At 38.8% G+C, this 19,207-nt stretch overlaps 1 protein-coding gene and 2 long non-coding RNA genes across 5 annotated transcripts in view; all 3 read right to left on the bottom strand.

Annotated features, from left to right (window-relative positions):
- LOC134817547 (uncharacterized) overlaps window positions 1-19,207 on the bottom strand; it is an 84,769-nt gene that overhangs the window by 51,420 nt on the left and 14,142 nt on the right. The gene's annotated exons all lie outside the window — the stretch shown is intronic.
- Window positions 1,036-6,385, bottom strand: LOC134816761 (uncharacterized). Of its 2 annotated transcripts, none has more exons than XR_010160440.1 (3): window positions 6,282-6,385; window positions 1,750-1,986; window positions 1,036-1,349 (listed from the first exon to the last, which is right to left on the bottom strand). It is a non-coding gene; the product is annotated as an uncharacterized LOC134816761 (long non-coding RNA). The 2 variants fall into 2 exon arrangements; XR_010160441.1 differs by lacking the exon at window positions 6,282-6,385 and adding an exon at window positions 2,179-2,253.
- LOC134817550 (uncharacterized) lies at window positions 10,062-14,204 on the bottom strand. 2 transcript variants are annotated; one of them, XR_010160531.1, is made up of 4 exons: window positions 13,765-14,204; window positions 13,163-13,254; window positions 10,333-10,429; window positions 10,062-10,145 (listed from the first exon to the last, which is right to left on the bottom strand). It is a non-coding gene; the product is annotated as an uncharacterized LOC134817550 (long non-coding RNA). The 2 variants fall into 2 exon arrangements; XR_010160532.1 differs by having other exon boundaries at window positions 13,776-14,204.

Raw genomic sequence — 19,207 nt, 5'->3', positions numbered from 1 at the left:
TCTCCAAAGTTACAGTAAATTCCTACTACGGACAAACAAACACAGACAAAACACCAACAAGAAACTGATATACACTAGCTAGCTCAGAGAGGAAATGAGTACCGGCTCAGGAGGTATGTCAAAACAGGGCGCCCTTTCGAACACTACTCGGGCTAGAATCAGTGCAATTCGGACACTACTATGCAACTGAACCATGCAAAACTATATAAGTACACCTATGCTGGCAAGGCAATAGGTCAGACTGCCAGTCCTGAAAACCAGTTCTATGATAAGGGTCACGCAAGCCCCGAAGGGTTAATACAAAATCAATAAATGTTTTTGCCATGAAACGGACCAAACTGATCCTAACTCATATTCCACTCATCATAGCATATCGCTTCAGCATGTACAAAGGGCATAACCTCAATCAGTTTAATGTAGTGAAATGACTGGTGTGAATGAAGTAGTGTACTAATACAAGTTGGAGAGGATCAGGTAAGCTTAGTCAGCATCCATGATGTTACAAACCCTCTGGGACATTACTGCGCCCAGTCTCCAAAGTTACAGTAAATTCCTACTACGGACAAACAAACACAGACAAAACACCAACAAGAAACTGATATACACTAGCTAGCTCAGAGAGGAAATGAGTACCGGCTCAGGAGGTATGTCAAAACAGGGCGCCCTTTCGAACACTACTCGGGCTAGAATCAGTGCAATTCGGACACTACTATGCAACTGAACCATGCAAAACTATATAAGTACACCTATGCTGGCAAGGCAATAGGTCAGACTGCCAGTCCTGAAAACCAGTTCTATGATAAGGGTCACGCAAGCCCCGAAGGGTTAATACAAAATCAATAAATGTTTTTGCCATGAAACGGACCAAACTGATCCTAACTCATATTCCACTCATCATAGCATATCGCTTCAGCATGTACAAAGGGCATAACCTCAATCAGTTTAATGTAGTGAAATGACTGGTGTGAATGAAGTAGTGTACTAATACAAGTTGGAGAGGATCAGGTAAGCTTAGTCAGCATCCATAATCTTATCTATGTTATCTATATTAGTTTCTTTTGTAAATATAGGATGCCACATCATTGGCGGTATCTGACAGTTTCTTATATAATAATGCACGGACATCATCGTCCATCACGTCAAACTCGGGATCATTAACGAAGGAAGTTATTCTGTTTGAAAGCTCCCGCCAATCTCCTTTATATAGTCTATGTCCCGTTTCTTCTTTCTTTTATCCCCATTTCCTCCAACCTCATCATCTTCTACTTCTTCATCCTCGTCTTCTGATGCTGGATAATCGCAGCATTTGTTTACATCTGCATCAGCTGGCCATATCCCAATATCACTTCCTGCAAAAATAATATCGGATTTTATATTTTGACTATTATAAGAATTGGAAGCAAAGCAATAGGGAAAACCTTGCAAACCCTGCGGAGATGTGATTTATGACTCTGATGGCAGAGAGTGATAACCCACTTTAACAGACAAAATTATCTTTGTCTTTCCAACCCTGATAACAACCAGAGTCCACACGGATACCTCGCCTCGGAGGTCGAAGTAATGCCCTGCCTTTGATATTGATAATAATATTTACTGTAGGAAACTTCATATTTTCTCTACAAGCAGGCTCCACACCTCCTACATCGACGCGGACGCACGGCCATAGCACATGAACGAGTTATGAACCTCAATTTTGTCTTGTCTATTCAAATTGGAATGTAAACATGCATACAGATCAATTTAACAGACCTTTATCTTTTACGAAGAACGGTATGTTTCTGTAATCTTCAGGTAGGTCCTCCCATTTCATTAAACCATCATCGATAGCTTGAAAAATATGTCTGCAGGGGATGTGAGTCCTGCTGAAGTTTCTGCAGGTGCAAGATGGTCCTCTGATGTTCAGTTGGTGGGGCTCAGACTGGTGAGAGGATTTCACATGGAATACTCCATCAACGACCTTGCACACTTTGCTTGACCGTTTACCTTCTAACATTACTGGCTGTTATTCAAAAAATCAAACCAAGAGAGAACACATAATATTTTGTCGCTTTATAATTCAAATTATTACTACAAAAATACTCGATTCTCCAGAAATTTGCCTTGCACATATAATGTAGTAAGGAGAATAACTACTGAGCTAAATATAGAGTAACACTGACGAAGACAGAGAGTACTTACTGTTCTCAGGAGAAGGAAACCCTTGGTCTACTGTTTTGAAGAGAACTAGAGCGTTACTACTTGTCACTTGTCAGAGAGTTAATACTGAGTGGAACAATAACTGCTGAGAGAAATGTAGAGTAACACTGATGAAGACAGAGAGTTAATACTGAGTGGAACAATAACTGCTGAGAGAAATGTAGAGTAACACTGATGAAGACAGAGAGTTAATACTGAGTGGGAGAATAACTACTGAGAGAAATGTAGAGTTACACTGATGAAGACAGAGAGTTGATACTGAGTCGGAGAATAATTACTGAGGGAAATGTCTAGAGTAACACTGATGAAGACAGAGAGTTACCACTAAATGAGAGAGTAACTACTGAGGGAAATGTAGATTAACACTGATGAAGGCAGAGAGTTAATACTGAGTGGGAGAATAACTACTGAAGGAATGTCTAGAGTAACACTGATGAAGATATAGAGTTAACACTGAGTGGAAAAGTAACTACTGAGGGAAACATAGAGTAACACTGACGAAGACAGAGAGTTAATACTTTAATACTGTGTGGGAGAATAACTTCTGAAGGAAATGTCTAGAGTAATACTGATGAAGATAGAGAGTTAACACTGATTGGGAGAATAACTACTGAGGGAAATATAGAGTAACACTGACGAAGGCAGAGAGTTAATACTGAGTGGAAGAATAACTGCTGAGAGAAATGTAGAGTAACACTGATGAAGACAGAGAGTTAATACTGAGTGGGAGAATAACTACTGAGAGAAATGTAGAGTTACACTGATGAAGACAGAGAGTTGATACTGAGTGGGAGAATAATTACTAAGAGAAATGTCTAGAGTAACATTGATGAAGACAGAGATTTAACACTGAGTGGGAGAATACCTACTGAGGGAAATGTAGAATAACACTGATGAAGACAGAGAGTTGATACTGAGCGGAAGAATAACTACTGAGCGAAATGTAGAGTAACACTGACGAAGACAGAGAGTTAATACTGAGTGGGAGAATAACTTCTGAAGGAAATGTCTAGAGTAACACTGATGAAGACAGAGTATATATATATTATACAGCCGTTGTCAGACCTTCTCTGACATACGCTGCGACAATCTGGCTCAATGGTGTGTCCAAAAAACATAACCTAACAAACCTTAGCAGTGTACAGCGGCTGGGGAACATCCTCATAACAGGAGGGTTACCATCGACTCCTGGAGCAGCACTAGTATAGACATCATCACCGGAATCATCCCTATTGATCTGGTGATGGAAGAGGAAGCAGCAGAGTTCTCAGACTCAAATCCAACAACCAGTGGATATATGAGCCGATGGTAAACAAGAAGGGCAACCTAACCACCCACACAAAACTTAATGAACAGTTACTAAAGCTAAAGGCTATCAGTCTCAACTCTGAAGGACAAGATCAACAGACAACATCACTGAATGTTGACATTGGTTTCAACACAGAAATTCCCCGACTCCCTGAGTATGAGGTAATCGAGAATGACACCAATACTATACAATGTTACACAGACGGCTCCAAAATGAATGAAAAAGTTGGAGCAGGAGTGTACATTGTGGACAACGACACCCCACATGTGAGGAGTCATACCACCAAGGAATCAACTCAACCGTCTTCCAGGCCGAAACCTTTGCCGTAGGCACTGCGGCAAAAATATTACGGGAATCTGGGACCAAAACTAGAAAAATAAACATAAACTGCGATAGCCAGGCGACAATAATGGCAATGAGCAACATCAAAGTCAAATCTAAAAGCACCAGCACGGCTATAAGTGAGCTCAACCAACTAGCAATGGACAATCAAGTCCTAAACTACGATGGATACCAGCTCACAAAGGCTACGATGGCAACGAAAAGGCAGACTCTCTTGCCAAAAAAGGCTCCGACAATCTGGACTCCGCTCAAGTGCAACTACCAATACCAAAAGTATTATGGAAGGGAGCACTGCGGAGTATAAGTCATCGGAAGATGAGGGAAAGATGGAGAACTTTACCCCACACTCACTTTAAACGAGTATGGAGACAAAAGTTCGCCAGATCAATCCCGAAACTTGGCAAAGAGAGCACAAGAACAGCAACACAATTCCTCACGGGACATTGTGAACTAAACTACCATATCAATAAGTACAACGGTCCCTAAAACCTGTCCACACTGTCTCATGAAAGAGGAGACAATGAACCACTTTATTGGTCAGTGCCCGAAATGGTCTTACCAGCGAGGAGGATACTTTTGACTCCTTCTACCTCAGTGTGACAGATATAGTGGACAAGTTCTCATTACCAAGGATCATCGGCTTCATACAAGCAACAAAACGTTTTACCAAATGTGGAGAGGACAAGGCTTAACCTTGCTTTCTTCACAGATTAACTGTACCGGGGTAAGCACAGGGCTTCAATGCTCCATCTTATAGTGGTTTTGATCTATTCCTTAGTAGTAAAGACCACTGCCCTCTACGAAGAAGAAGATGAAGACAGAGAGTTAATACTGAGTGGGAGAATAACTACTGAGCTAAATATAGAGTAACACTGACGAAGACAGAGAGTTAATACTGAGTGGAAGAATAACTGCTGAGAGAAATGTAGAGTAACACTGATGAAGACAGAGAGTTAATACTGAGTGGGAGAATAACTACTGAGAGAAATGTAGAGTTACACTGATGAAGACAGACAGTTGATACTGAGTGGGAGAATAATTACTGAGGGAAATGTCTAGAGTAACACTGATGAAGACAGAGATTTAACACTGAGTGGGAGAATAACTACTGAAGGAAATGTAGAATAACACTGATGAAGACAGAGAGTTGATACTGAGTGGGAGAATAATTACTGAGGGAAATGTCTAGAGTAACACTGATGAAGACAGAGATTTAACACTGAGTGGGAGAATAACTACTGAGGGAAATGTAGAATAACACTGATGAAGACAGAGAGTTGATACTGAGCGGAAGAATAACTACTGAGCGAAATGTAGAGTAACACTGACGAAGACAGAGAGTTAATACTGAGTGGGAGAATAACTTCTGAAGGAAATGTCTAGAGTAACACTGATGAAGACAGAGAGTTAATACTGAGTGGGAGAATAACTACTGAGCTAAATATAGAGTAACACTGACGAAGACAGAGAGTTGCTACTGAGTGAAAGAATAACTGCTGAGAGAAATGTAGAGTAACACTGATGAAGACAGAGAGTTAATACTGAGTGGGAGAATAACTACTGAGGGAAATGTCTAGAGTAACACTGATGAAGACAGAGATTTAACACTGAGTGGGAGAATAACTACTGAGAGAAATGTAGAGTAACACTGATGAAGACAGAGAGTTGATACTAAGTGGGAACTGGGAGAATAACTACTGAGCGAAATGTAGAGTAACACTGACGAAGACAGAGAGTTAATACTGAGTGGGAGAATAACTACTGAGGGAAATGTAGAGTAATACTGACGAAGACAGAGAGTTAATACTGAGTGGGAGAATAACTACTGAGCAAAATATAGAGTAACACTGACGAAGACAGAGAGTTAACTCTCAGTGTGAGAGTAACTACTGAGGTAAATATAGAGTAACACTGACAAAGACAGAGAGTTAATACTGAGTGGGAGAATAACTAAGTTGAGAGAAATGTAGAGTAACACTGATGACGACAGAGAGTTAAAACTGAGTGGAAGAGTAACTACTGAGAGAAATGTAGAGTTACACTGATGAAGACAGAGAGTTAATACTGAGTGGGAGGGTAGCTACTGAGGGAAATAAAGAGTAACACTGACGAAGACAGAGAGTTAATACTGAGTGGAAGAATAACTGCTGAGAGAAATGTAGAGAAACACTGATGAAGACAGAGAGTTAATACTGAGTGGGAGAATAACTACTGAGAGAAATGTAGAGTTACACTGATGAAGACAGAGAGTTGATACTGAGTGGGAGAATAACTACTGAGAGAAATGTAGAGTTACACTGATGAAGACAGAGAGTTAATACTGAGTGGGAGAGTAATTACTGAGAGAAATGTAGAGTAACACTGATGAAGACAGAGAGTGAACAATGAGTAGGGGGACATAAAATATGAAGTGCATGATTGTTGAATTACTCACACTGTAAGTTTGATGTTATTCGATGAACCAACAAATCTCACATAGGCACAGAATTTAGTGATCGTTTCATCGTTTGCAACACCAATAAAAACCTGAAAAATGGAAGTAATGATGTATTATATAATTATGTAGGGGACAAGGTTACAACGAAACAGAACATCTTGCAATCATCAAAAAGCGAGGATTTTATATCAAGATTAATATACAATGTAATATATTATATTTTATGTAATATATTAATATTATTATATAGAGGATCATAGCAAGTATGTTGAACCTGATCATAACAATTTGAGGTTTCAATACTTACGTCTTACATACCAAAAGCCAGTCAATATCTGTTTCAATGTTTCTATCATGGCAGTCCAGAGTAACTATAGCTGTATTCTCTTGCATGTTTATTATCAGTTTCGCATCAATGAGGCAGAAGGAAGTCACTGACGAAACGTATGCATTCAGCATTGCACAACTTGCAATGCACCTATTATGTTGGTAACCGTTGATGCTGTCTGTCACAGCAGATGAAAAAGCACTCGAAACAACGACCATGTAGCTCTTTCAAATTCAAGCTGTATAACTATAGTCTATAATGCATATTATAATATGATCTAATGATGCAGGCGAAGCTAGGTCAGGAACGCAGCAATGTGAACCGACGAAACCGGAAACAGGTAACCAAAGATCTCTGAATTCTCTGGTCCATTATTCAGTTCTGATGTTTCACACACATACCTAAAATGAAGTAAATGTTATGAACAGTTATTTTTAAAAGAATACTAACTTGTATTATTTTTCTTCCCAATATAATGATATACCAGTAGTTTGGCAGTCCAATATATTTTCTTATATAAGATAACTGTATCGAGTGTACTTCTATATTATATAACAAGAATCAGCTCTACAAAAGAGAATTGGAGTTGCTAAAAATAGAAAAAAAACAAATACATCTAAGTTGAGGTCAAACACAATGAAAAGTTTTCCAATGTGAAATTAATAGAAACATTTCCGATGGGAGTTTTTTAGAGGGTGAGACCTTTTTTAAATAAATTCAATGTCTAAAACAGAATTGCATATACTGCATAGGCTCAATAAAATGTGACCTCCAGATCAGTAAAATTAGGGGCTCTGGGAGAGCTGCATAGAGTCCACTAGTATTTAATATTAGCCTGTACTGGCTCAATAAAATGTGACCTCCAGATCAGTAAAATTAGGGGCGCTGGGAGACCTGCATAGAGTCCACTAGTATTTAATATTAGCCTGTACTGGCTCAATAAAATGTGACCTCCAGATCAGTAAAATTAGGGGCGCTGGGAGACCTGCATAGAGTCCACTAGTATTTAATATTAGCCCGAGCGAATTGGTAAAAGACCATTTAAAGTCATTTGTTAAAAAGGGTTTAAAAAAGGGTTTAAAAACACAAACAAAAATCTGCACTTGATTTGGCCTATGCATGGCGAGACCAAGCCAAAATCATACAATAGTTTAAACCTCCAATTTTAATCTTGAACTTGACGGATGTTACTCGTCTAAATTTCTTCGATGGCAAGTGCTACGAAGTAGCGCGCGCCGGGTCAGACCATTAACAATGGTAAACGTTAAATACTAGTGGAGCCGCGGCAAAGTACTAAAATGCGCGGGCAATTCTAAAATTTATAATGTCGCCGCGCCTCACGTCTTGTATTATTAGACAACAACATCAAATTCACTGTCCATATTTTGTAACAAAATCTAAAATTTCATAATACATGGTGTTGTATATGTTTTAATATCACTATAACTAAAGCGGACAAGCTTTTTATTTTACAACAATATCATTCGGTCTCCTTGTCACTGTAACACTTTGAAAGAAACACGAAGATTGAACAGCGAGACAGAGAATGGACAGTGAGACAGAAATTGAACAGTCAGACAGGGAATGAACACCGAGAAAGATTGATAGGTAAGACAGGGAATTGACTCTAAAATAGAGAATGAACACTGATGCAGAGATTGAATAATGAGACGGAGAATTAACGTCGAGACAGGAATGAACAGTGATTTAATAGTTAAACAAAGAATGATCACTGAGAAAGAGATTGAATAGTTAAACAAATAATGAACGTCGAGACAGATTGAATAGTGAGACGGAGAATGAACGTCGAGACAGAGAATGAACATTGAGACAGATTGAATAGTGAGACGGAGAATGAACGTCGAGACAGAGAATGAACATTGAGACAGATTAAATAGTCAGACGGAGAATAATGTCGAGACAGAGAATGAACGCTGAGACAAAGATTGAATAGTTAAACAAGAAAATGAACACTGAGACAGAGATTGAATAGTTAAACAGAGAATGAACGTTGAGACCGATTGAATAGTGAGATGGAGACAGATCGAATAGTTAGACGGAGAATATCATAATATGGTTAGTTTAATATCTAATATCTAAAATGATTGCACGGCTTTTAAAGTAATATATTATCAAACATTATCTTATCTATGTTATCTAATTTAGTTTCTTTTGTAAATATAGGATGCCACATCATTGACGGTATCTGACAGTTTCTTATATAATAATGCACGGACATCATCGTCCATCACGTCAAACTCAGGATCATTAACGAAGGAAGTTATTCTGTTTGAAAGCTCCCGCCAATCTCCTTTATAGTCTATGTCCCGTTTCTTCTTTCTTTTATCCCAATTTCCTCCAACCTCATCATCTTCTACTTCTTCATCCTCGTCTTCTGATGCTGGATAATCGCAGCATTTGTTTACATCTGCATCAGCTGGCCATATCCCAATATCACTTCCTGCAAAAATAATATCGGATTTTATATTTTGACTATTATAAGAATTGGAAGCAAAGCAATAGGGAAAACCTGGCAAACCCTGCGGAGATGTGATTTATGAGTCTGATGGCAGAGAGTGATAACCCACTTTAACAGACAAAATTATCTTTGTCTTTCCAACCCTTATAACAACCAGGGTCCACACGGATACCTCGCCTCGGAGGTCGAAGTAATGCCCTGCCTTTGATATTGATAATAATATTTACTGTTGGAAACTTCATATTTTCTCTACTAGCAGGCTCCACACCTCCTACATCGACGCGGACGCACTGCCATAGCACATGAACGAGTTATGAACCTCAATTTTGTCTTGTCTATTCAAATGGGAATGTAAACATGCATACAGATCAATTTAACAGACCTTTATCTTTTACGAAGGACCTAATCTTCAGGTAGGTCCTCCCATTGCATTTCATTAAACCATCATCAATAGCTTGAACAAGAATTGCGCCCGTTTTTTCGTTTTGGCGGACGCTAGATTTCCATTTCACATTTACTATACATTTAAGTATAAGCTCCAATCAGCTCACTTCAATCTTCATGATATTAATATTGATAAATTATGCATCAAATACGGGAAACACTTGAAATTTAGTTCAATTGCCGTAGAACTTAACTTGTATCTGTAATTCAAGAAATTATCAGCAAAGGTAAACTATACTCATGTACATATCAATACACTACGCGTGCCACGTACAAATTGGGGGTATTACCTAATAGTAATATTATACATTACATGCATCATATACATTAAAACACAGTCGCGCCGCGCATTCATAGATCACAGGCTATCTATACATCACATCTCCGCAAGCAATCCTAACGCGATCTCCAAAATCCACGTTTTTCTGCCAAAACCTCCATTCGTAACCTTTCACTATTGCCTTTTTTCAAAAGGGTGAAAAGGAAAAAATATGTCTGCAGGTGCAAGTTGGTCCTCTGATGTTAAGTTGGTGGGGCTCAGACCGGTGAGAGGATTTCACATAGAATACTCCATCAACGACCTTGCACACTTTGCTTGACCGTTTACCTTCTAAAATTACTGGCTGTTGTTCAAAAAATCAAACCAAGAGAGAACACATAATATTTTGTCGCTTTATAATTCAAATTATTACAAAAAAATACTCGATTCTCCAGAAATTTGCCTTGCACATATTATGTAGTGATATAGCACCAAGTTAGTGTCGTCGTTTTAAGCGGGTTTGAAACTTTTAACTCACCCTTATCGTATTTCAGTCGAAGTTTTCTCTCCTTTTTCCACCAATCCCAGAGAAGTTTGAGTGGAAGAGTAATTAATGAGGGAAACGTAGAGTAACACTGATGAAGACAGAGAGTTACCACTAAATGGGAGAGTAACTACTGAGCATGAGGGAAATGTAGAGTATCACTGACGAAGACAGAGAGTTAATACTGAGTGGGAGAATAACTTCTGAAAGAAATGTCTAGAGTAACACTGATGAAGATAGAGAGTTAACACTGATTGGGAGAATAACTACTGAGGGAAAGACAGAGAAGTTAACAGAGAGTTAACTCTCAGTGTGAGAGTAACTACTGAGTACTGAGGGAAATGTAGAATAACACTGATGAAGACAGAGAGTTAATACTGAGTGGGAGAGTAGCTACTGAGGGAAATATAGAATAACACTGACGAAGACAGAGAGTTAATACTTAGTGGGAGAATAACTACTGAGCATGAGGGAAATGTAGAGTATCACTGACAAAGACAGAGAGTTAATACTGAGTGAGGGAATAACTTCTGAAGGAAATGTCTAGAGTAACACTGATGAAGATAGAGAGTTAACACTGATTGGGAGAATAACTACTGAGGGAAAGACAGAGAAGTTAACAGAGAGTTAACTCTCAGTGTGAGAGTAACTACTGAGTACTGAGGGAAATGTAGAATAACACTGACGAAGACAGAGAGTTAATACTGAGTGGAAGAGTAGCTACTGAGGGAAATATAGAGTAACACTGACGAAGACAGAGAGTTAATACTGAGTGGGAGAATAACTTCTGAAGGAAATGTAGAGTTACACTGATGAAGACAGAGAGTTGATACTGAGTGGGAGAATAACTACTGAGGGAAATGTAGAGTAATACTGACGAAGACAGAGAGTTAATACTGAGTGGGAGAATAACTACTGAGCAAAATATAGAGTAACACTGACAAAGACAGAGAGTTAACTCTCAGTGTGATAGTAACTACTGAGGGAAATATAGAGTAACACTGACGAAGACAGAGAGTTAATACTGAGTGGGAGAATAACTAAGATGAGAGAACACTGATGACGACAGAGAGTTAAAACTGAGTGAAAGAGTAACTACTGAGAGAAATGTAGAGTTACACTGATAGAGACAGAGAGTTAACTCTCAGTGTGAGAGTAACTATACTGAGGGAAATGTAGAATAACACTGATGAAGACAGAGAGTTAATACTGAGTGGGAGAGTAGCTACTGAGGGAAATATAATAGAGTAACACTCACGAAGACAAAGAGTTAATACTGAGTCGAGTGGGAGATTAACTTCTGAAGGAAATGTCTAGAGTAACACTGATGAAGATAGAGAGTTAACACTGATTGGGAGAATAACTACTGAGGGAAATATAGAGTAACACTGACGAAGACAGAGAGTTAATACTGAGTGGAAGAATAACTGCTGAGAGAAATGTAGAGAAACACTGATGAAGACAGAGAGCTAGAGTTAATACTGAGTGGGAGAATAACTACTGAGAGAAATGTAGAGTTACACTGATGAAGACAGAGAGTTGATACTGAGTGGGAGAATAATTACTGAGGGAAATGTAGAGTAACACTGATGAAGACAGAGAGCTAGAGTTAATACTGAGTGGGAGAATAACTACTGAGAGAAATGTAGAGTTACACTGATGAAGACAGAGAGTTGATACTGATCCTGAGTGGGAGAATAATTACTGAGGGAAATGTAGAGTAACACTGATGAAGACAGAGAGCTAGAGTTAACACTGATTGGGAGAATAACTACTGAGGGAAATATAGAGTAACACTGACGAAGACAGAGAGTTAATACTGAGTGGAAGAATAACTGCTGAGAGAAATGTAGAGTAACACTGATGAATACAGAGAGCTAGAGTTAATACTGAGTGGGAGAATAACTGCTGAGAGAAATGTAGAGTAACACTGATGAAGACAGAGAGCTAGAGTTAATACTGAGTGGGAGAATAACTACTGAGAGAAATGTAGAGTTACACTGACGAAGACAGAGTGTTGATACTGAGTGGGAGAATAACTACTGAGCGAAATATAGAGTAACACTGACGAAGACAGAGAGTTAACTCTCAGTGTGAGAGTAACTACTGAGGGAAATATAATAGAGTAACACTCACGAAGACAGAGAGTTAATACTGAGTCGAGTGGGAGATTAACTTCTGAAGGAAATGTCTAGAGTAACACTGATGAAGATAGAGAGTTAACACTGATTGGGAGAATAACTACTGAGAGAAATGTAGAGTAACACTGATGAAGACAGAGAGCTAGAGTTAATACTGAGTGGGAGAATAACTACTGAGAGAAATGTAGAGTTACACTGATGAAGACAGAGAGTTAATACTGAGTGGGAGAATAACTACTGAGCGAAATATAGAGTAACACTGACGAAGACAGAGAGTTAACTCTCAGTGTGAGAGTAACTACTGAGGGAAATGTAGAATAACACTGATGAAGACAGAGAGTTAATACTGAGTGGGAGAGTAGCTACTGAGGGAAATAGAGAGTAACACTGACGAAGACAGAGAGTTAATACTGAGTGGGAGAATAAGACAGAGAGTTAACTCTCAGTGTGAGAGTAACTACTGAGGGAAATGTAGAATAACACTGATGAAGATAGAGAGTTAACACTGATTGGGAGAATAACTACTGAGGGAAATATAGAGTAACACTGATGAAGACAGAGAGTTAATACTGAGTGGAAGAATAACTGCAGAGAGAAATGTAGAGTAACACTGATGAAGACAGAGAGTGAACAATGAGTAGGGGGACATAAAATATGAAGTGCATGATAGTTGAATTACTCACACTGTAAGTTTCATGTTATTCGATGAACCAACAAATCTCACATAGGCACAGAATTTAGTGATCGTTACATCGTTTGCAACACCAATAAAAACCTGAAAAATGGAAGTAATGATGTACTATTATCTCTACTATAGTTCAGAGAATTGTTTCTGTCTGTACGACCGCCCACGTGCAAATTAGATGAGAAATAGGAAGTTGCATAGTAACCATGGTAACGAAGATTGTTGTTCCCACGTGCACGTGCAAGGATTTGAGAGAGGCATTTTGATCGGTTTTTGTTATTACGTGGTGTTAAGTGCGAGCTATATTTTAATTGGCTGTATCTTCGGTTGTGATGAATATTTTTTTGGTGCGATAGAAACTGACTACCAAAGAATAGTATTAGCTTCCTCCCTGTGACCACGGGTTTTCTAGTATAATTATGTAGGGGACAAGGTTACAACGAAACAGAACATCTTACAATCATCAAAAAGCGAAGATTTTATATCAAGATTAATATACAATGTAATATATTATATTTTATATAATATATTGATATTATATAAAGGATCATAGCAAGTATGTTGAACCTGATCATAACAATTTGAGGTTTCAATACTTACGTCTCACATACCTAAAGCCAGTCAATATCTGTTTCAATGTTTCTATCATGGCAGTCCAGAGTAACTATAGCTGTATTCTCTTGCATGTTTATTATCAGTTTCGCATCAATGAGGCAGAAGGAAGTCACTGACGAAACGCATGCATTCAGCATTGCACAACTTGCAATGCACCTATTATGTTGGTAACCGTTGATGCTGTCTGCCAATTCATCACAGCAGATGAAAAAGCACTCGAAACAACGACCATGTAGCTCTTTCAAATTCAAGCTGTATAACTATAGTCTATAATGCATATTATAATATGATCTACTGATGCAGGCGAAGCTAGGTCAGGAACGCAGCAATGTGAAGTGTGAACCGACGAAACCGGAAACAGGTAACCAAAGATCTCTGAATTCTCTGGTCCATTATTCAGTTCTGATGTTTCACACACACATACCTAAAATGAAATAAATGTTATGAACGGCTATTTTTAAAAGAATACTAGAACTTGTATTATTTTTCTTCCCAATATAAAGATATACCAGTAGTTTGGCTGTACAATATATTTTCATATTATATAAGATAGATGTATCGAGTGTACTTCTATATAACAAGAATCAGCTCTACAAAAGAGAATTGGAGTTGCTGAAAAATAGCAAAAAAAAACAAATACATCTAAGTTGAGGTCAGACACAATGAAAAGTTTTCCAATGTGAAATTAATAGAAACATTTCCAACGGAAGTTTTTAAGAGGGTGAGACCTTTTTTAAATAAATTGACTGTCTAAAACAGAATTGCATATACTGCATAGGCTCAATAAAATGCATGTGACCTCCAGATCAGTAAAATTAGGGGTGCTGGGAGAGTTGCATAGAGTCCACTAGTATTTAGTATTAGCCTGTACTGGCTCAATAAAATGTGACCTCCAGATCAGTAAAATTAGGGGTGCTGGGAGAGTTGCATAGAGTCCACTAGTATTTAGTATTAGCCTGTACTGGCTCAATAAAATGTGACCTCCAGATCAGTAAAATTAGGGGTGCTGGGAGAGTTGCATAGAGTCCACTAGTATTTAGTATTAGCCTGTACTGGCTCAATAAAATGTGACCTCCAGATCAGTAAAATTAGGGGTGCTGGGAGAGTTGCATAGAGTCCACTAGTATTTAGTATTAGCCTGTACTGGCTCAATAAAATGTGACCTCCAGATCAGTAAAATTAGGGGTGCTGGGAGAGTTGCATAGAGTCCACTAGTATTTAGTATTAGCCTGTACTGGCTCAATAAAATGTGACCTCCAGATCAGTAAAATTAGGGGTGCTGGGAGAGTTGCATAGAGTCCACTAGTATTTAGTATTAGCCTGTACTGGCTCAATAAAATGTGACCTCCAGATCAGTAAAATTAGGGGTGCTGGGAGAGCTGCATAGAGTCCACTAGTATTTAATATTAGCCTGTACTGGCTCAATAAAATGTGACCTCCAGATCAGTAAAATTAGGGGTGCTGGGAGAGTTGCATAGAGTCCACTAGTATTTAGTATTAGCCTGTACTGGCTCAATAAAATGTGACCTCCAGATCAGTAAAATTAGGGGTGCTGGGAGAGTTGCATAGAGTCCACTAGTATTTAGTATTAGCCTGTACTGGCTCAATAAAATGTGACCTCCAGATCAGTAAAATTAGGGGTGCTGGGAGAGCTGCATAGAGTCCACTAGTATTTAATATTAGCCTGTACTGGCTCAATAAAATGTGACCTCCAGATCAGTAAAATTAGGGGTGCTGGGAGAGTTGCATAGAGTCCACTAGTATTTAGTATTAGCCTGTACTGGCTCAATAAAATGTGACCTCCAGATCAGTAAAATTAGGGGTGCTGGGAGAGTTGCATAGAGTCCACTAGTATTTAGTATTAGCCTGTACTGGCTCAATAAAATGTGACCTCCAGATCAGTAAAATTAGGGGTGCTGGGAGAGTTGCATAGAGTCCACTAGTATTTAGTATTAGCCTGTACTGGCTCAATAAAATGTGACCTCCAGATCAGTAAAATTAGGGGTGCTGGGAGAGTTGCATAGAGTCCACTAGTATTTAGTATTAGCCTGTACTGGCTCAATAAAATGTGACCTCCAGATCAGTAAAATTAGGGGTGCTGGGAGAGTTGCATAGAGTCCACTAGTATTTAGTATTAGCCTGTACTGGCTCAATAAAATGTGACCTCCAGATCAGTAAGATTAGGGGTGCTGGGAGAGTTGCATAGAGTCCACTAGTATTTAGTATTAGCCTGTACTGGCTCAATAAAATGTGACCTCCAGATCAGTAAAATTAGGGGTGCTGGGAGAGTTGCATAGAGTCCACTAGTATTTAGTATTAGCCTGTACTGGCTCAATAAAATGTGACCTCCAGATCAGTAAAATTAGGGGTGCTGGGAGAGTTGCATAGAGTCCACTAGTATTTAGTATTAGCCTGTACTGGCTCAATAAAATGTGACCTCCAGATCAGTAAAATTAGGGGTGCTGGGAGAGTTGCATAGAGTCCACTAGTATTTAGTATTAGCCTGTACTGGCTCAATAAAATGTGACCTCCAGATCAGTAAAATTAGGGGTGCTGGGAGAGTTGCATAGAGTCCACTAGTATTTAGTATTAGCCATTAACAATGGTCAAATCTTGAACATAAAGTTGTAGATTACTGCAGGGCGTTACTGGGCCGCGCTCCGCCTAATCTTTATGTTTATGAACATAATAGCCTGAGGTCCCCAGGTAATGCAGGGCGTTACTGGGCCGCGCTCAGCCTGTCATTCCGCTGATTGCCGAATCTCTATTCCATATTCGTTTATGTTTATGAACATAATAGCCTGAGGTCCCCAGGTAAACTGGGCGGCGCTCAGCCTGTCATAAGTCATTCCGCCGAATCTTTATTCGTTTATTTGTAGCGCGATGCGTTACTGTGCCGCGCCGCGCACTTATTAAGGCTTCTCACAGCGACACAGATCGGCGAGATGCACTACTGTGCCGCGCCGAGCTGCCATGAATTGACATCGTCAATTAATTCGTTTATATGTTTTAGAACATTATATGTTAATGAACATAATAGCCTGGGGTCCCCAGGTAAGGTTGTAAAGGTAAAGCGATATGCGTTACTGTGCAGCGCCACGCACTCAATTATGCTTTTCGCATGAACGACTTCTCAGTTCTCTTATGACCATAATAGCCTTATCACTTCCCAGGAAACATTACTGGCTGGAGCCTAACTTTAAAAGTAAAAGAGATAGCGTCGCGTCTTCCGGTTTTTTGCAAAATGTTCGTTTTGCAAAAATAACGTTTCCCCCCAGGGGGAAAATTGAAAACAACGTAGATTTTGAATTATCGCGAAAAGTCATATTTTAGGCCTTATAAAACTGCGTAGCTTTAACTTTGCAGATTGTTGTTCTCTGATTTGCTGAATAGTATCACGTGGTACGCGGTACAATTACATTCTTGGTATATTTGAAGCGTGCAAATGCAATGATCTAGCGAGCGCGCGCGGAGTTCAACATGCTGTGAAAAGGCGATCACCCTGTAGTAATATCGCCAGCCAGTAAGGTTTGCTGGGTATGGTTTGTCAAAGTGAACGTTTTAAAATGAAGTGCAAATTCTTTTAAACGCGCCTAGGTTCGGCCCAGCAAACCCTACCGGCCGGGCAATATCTCCAAAAGTAAAATAGATAGAACCTTCCGGTTTTCAACAAAATGTCCGTCTCGTAAATTTAAAGGAGGCTCCCCAGGAGCACAATTGGGGACAACTTAGATTTTGAATTAAACCGAAAAGTTTAATTTTTGGCTAAATTAAAGATCGCAGCTTTTAAAATTTGCAAAGTCATGTCGTTGTCATGACTACTAAACTAAATGCAGCGTGTGAAAGGTAAACTCGATGTGACGCGCGACGCCAAACGTGCTGTTGAAAATCTATCACCTCTAGCAAGCCCAGCAGGCGGTAAGGTTTTCTGGGAATGTGCTAAAAATTAAATTTCTAGTTTCATTGAAAAAATCTTGTTCCATTTAGGTATGAGGTAACAAACAACTTAAATGACGCTGCAATAACGACCGAGCCATGATCATTTCCGATTTGAGATCATTTGTCAGCTCTGAGTTTATATTTATTAAGGAGGTTGAATTTAAATTCATTCTATGAAACTACTTTCGATGCAAATGTCAAAAACCGGGGGAGGGTGTTACAATGTAAGGCGAAGATTGAAAATTAGCCTAATTTATTGCACTGACATAATTTATGGATGACCCTGAACAAATAGTTAAGGTGTGTAGGTAAGAATTAGTTGTGTCTAATGTTATGCACCTCCATAACTCCACCGCCACTCAAGCTAGCTAGCTGCAACCCCCACATCCAGAAAGTTTTAAATTTCCTCCCAGATATAAATTTTCTGTTTTCTGTGGCCACTCACCAATTTTTACCTGGGGACCTCAGGCTATTATGTTCATAAACATAAACCGAATAGAGATTCGGTGGAATGACAGGCTGAGCGCGGCCCAGTAAGCCAATTTTCGATCTTCGTAATGTCAAGAAAACAACAAATTTTTCAAGAAAACAACATATTTTTTATTTAAATCAATTATAGCAACAATTTTAAAAACTTTAAAGTTCTTCTATTACCATGGAATATACTACGGGTATGGTGACTTGGGCTATTGAGTTGTTAAGTAGATTAAGATTAGTAAACCTGCACTTGCATTGTATTTATAAAAACTAGAAATTAGGCTTCACGGTAAAATGGAGAAGCAGGCTGATCTTGGAGAGAGCAGACCGTAAAGTTTATGCACCCACCAGGGCTACCTACCTACCCCAGTTGTTCTTTTTGGTTTATCAGCTTGTATTGTTATATTTATGGACCCCAAGTCACCACACTAAGAAGAAGTATGTAAAAAAATAATAATAACTAATAAGTTAAGTTAATATCATCATATCAGTTTTAAACAGTAAAAGTTAAGTTGATGATTGAATTTCCTAGTTAATTTAATGGTTCAAACGTTTGGGAATATAATAATGTTGGTATTTGTATCTGCTGCAGCAATAATATCGATATGTCATTTGTCTAGAAAATTTACGCCTCTTCAATAGATATTGGGTCGGCAATTTGGTGAGTGAGTGATGAACTGGTTTGGTCTGTGACTGAGTGAGGGGCGATGTGAAAGTTGTGGTAAGTCCAGGTGTTATTATTGTTGATGGATTGAGATCCCAGGATGATACTTTTACAGCGTAATTTAACCAAAGATACAGAAGTAATGAGGATTTCCCCATTCTCATTTAGAATCCGTTTATGTATGCTATTCCACAATTTGGAGGCTATATAAAGAAACGTGTTGGTTTTTATTTGGAGGATTATGACATTGCTTGTATCACGTTTTGATGAGTCTATAGTACAATACAACGAGTATGGAGTGCGAAATTTCATGATTCGAAATATCTCAGATATACAGTGGCATTTGTA

This window comes from Bolinopsis microptera, chromosome 6 (assembly GCF_026151205.1).
Source record: "Bolinopsis microptera isolate Bmic1 chromosome 6, MBARI_Bmic_1.0, whole genome shotgun sequence".
In the NCBI taxonomy this organism is placed as follows: domain Eukaryota; kingdom Metazoa; phylum Ctenophora; class Tentaculata; order Lobata; family Bolinopsidae; genus Bolinopsis; species Bolinopsis microptera.
This window is presented reverse-complemented; position numbering and strand designations above follow the sequence as displayed.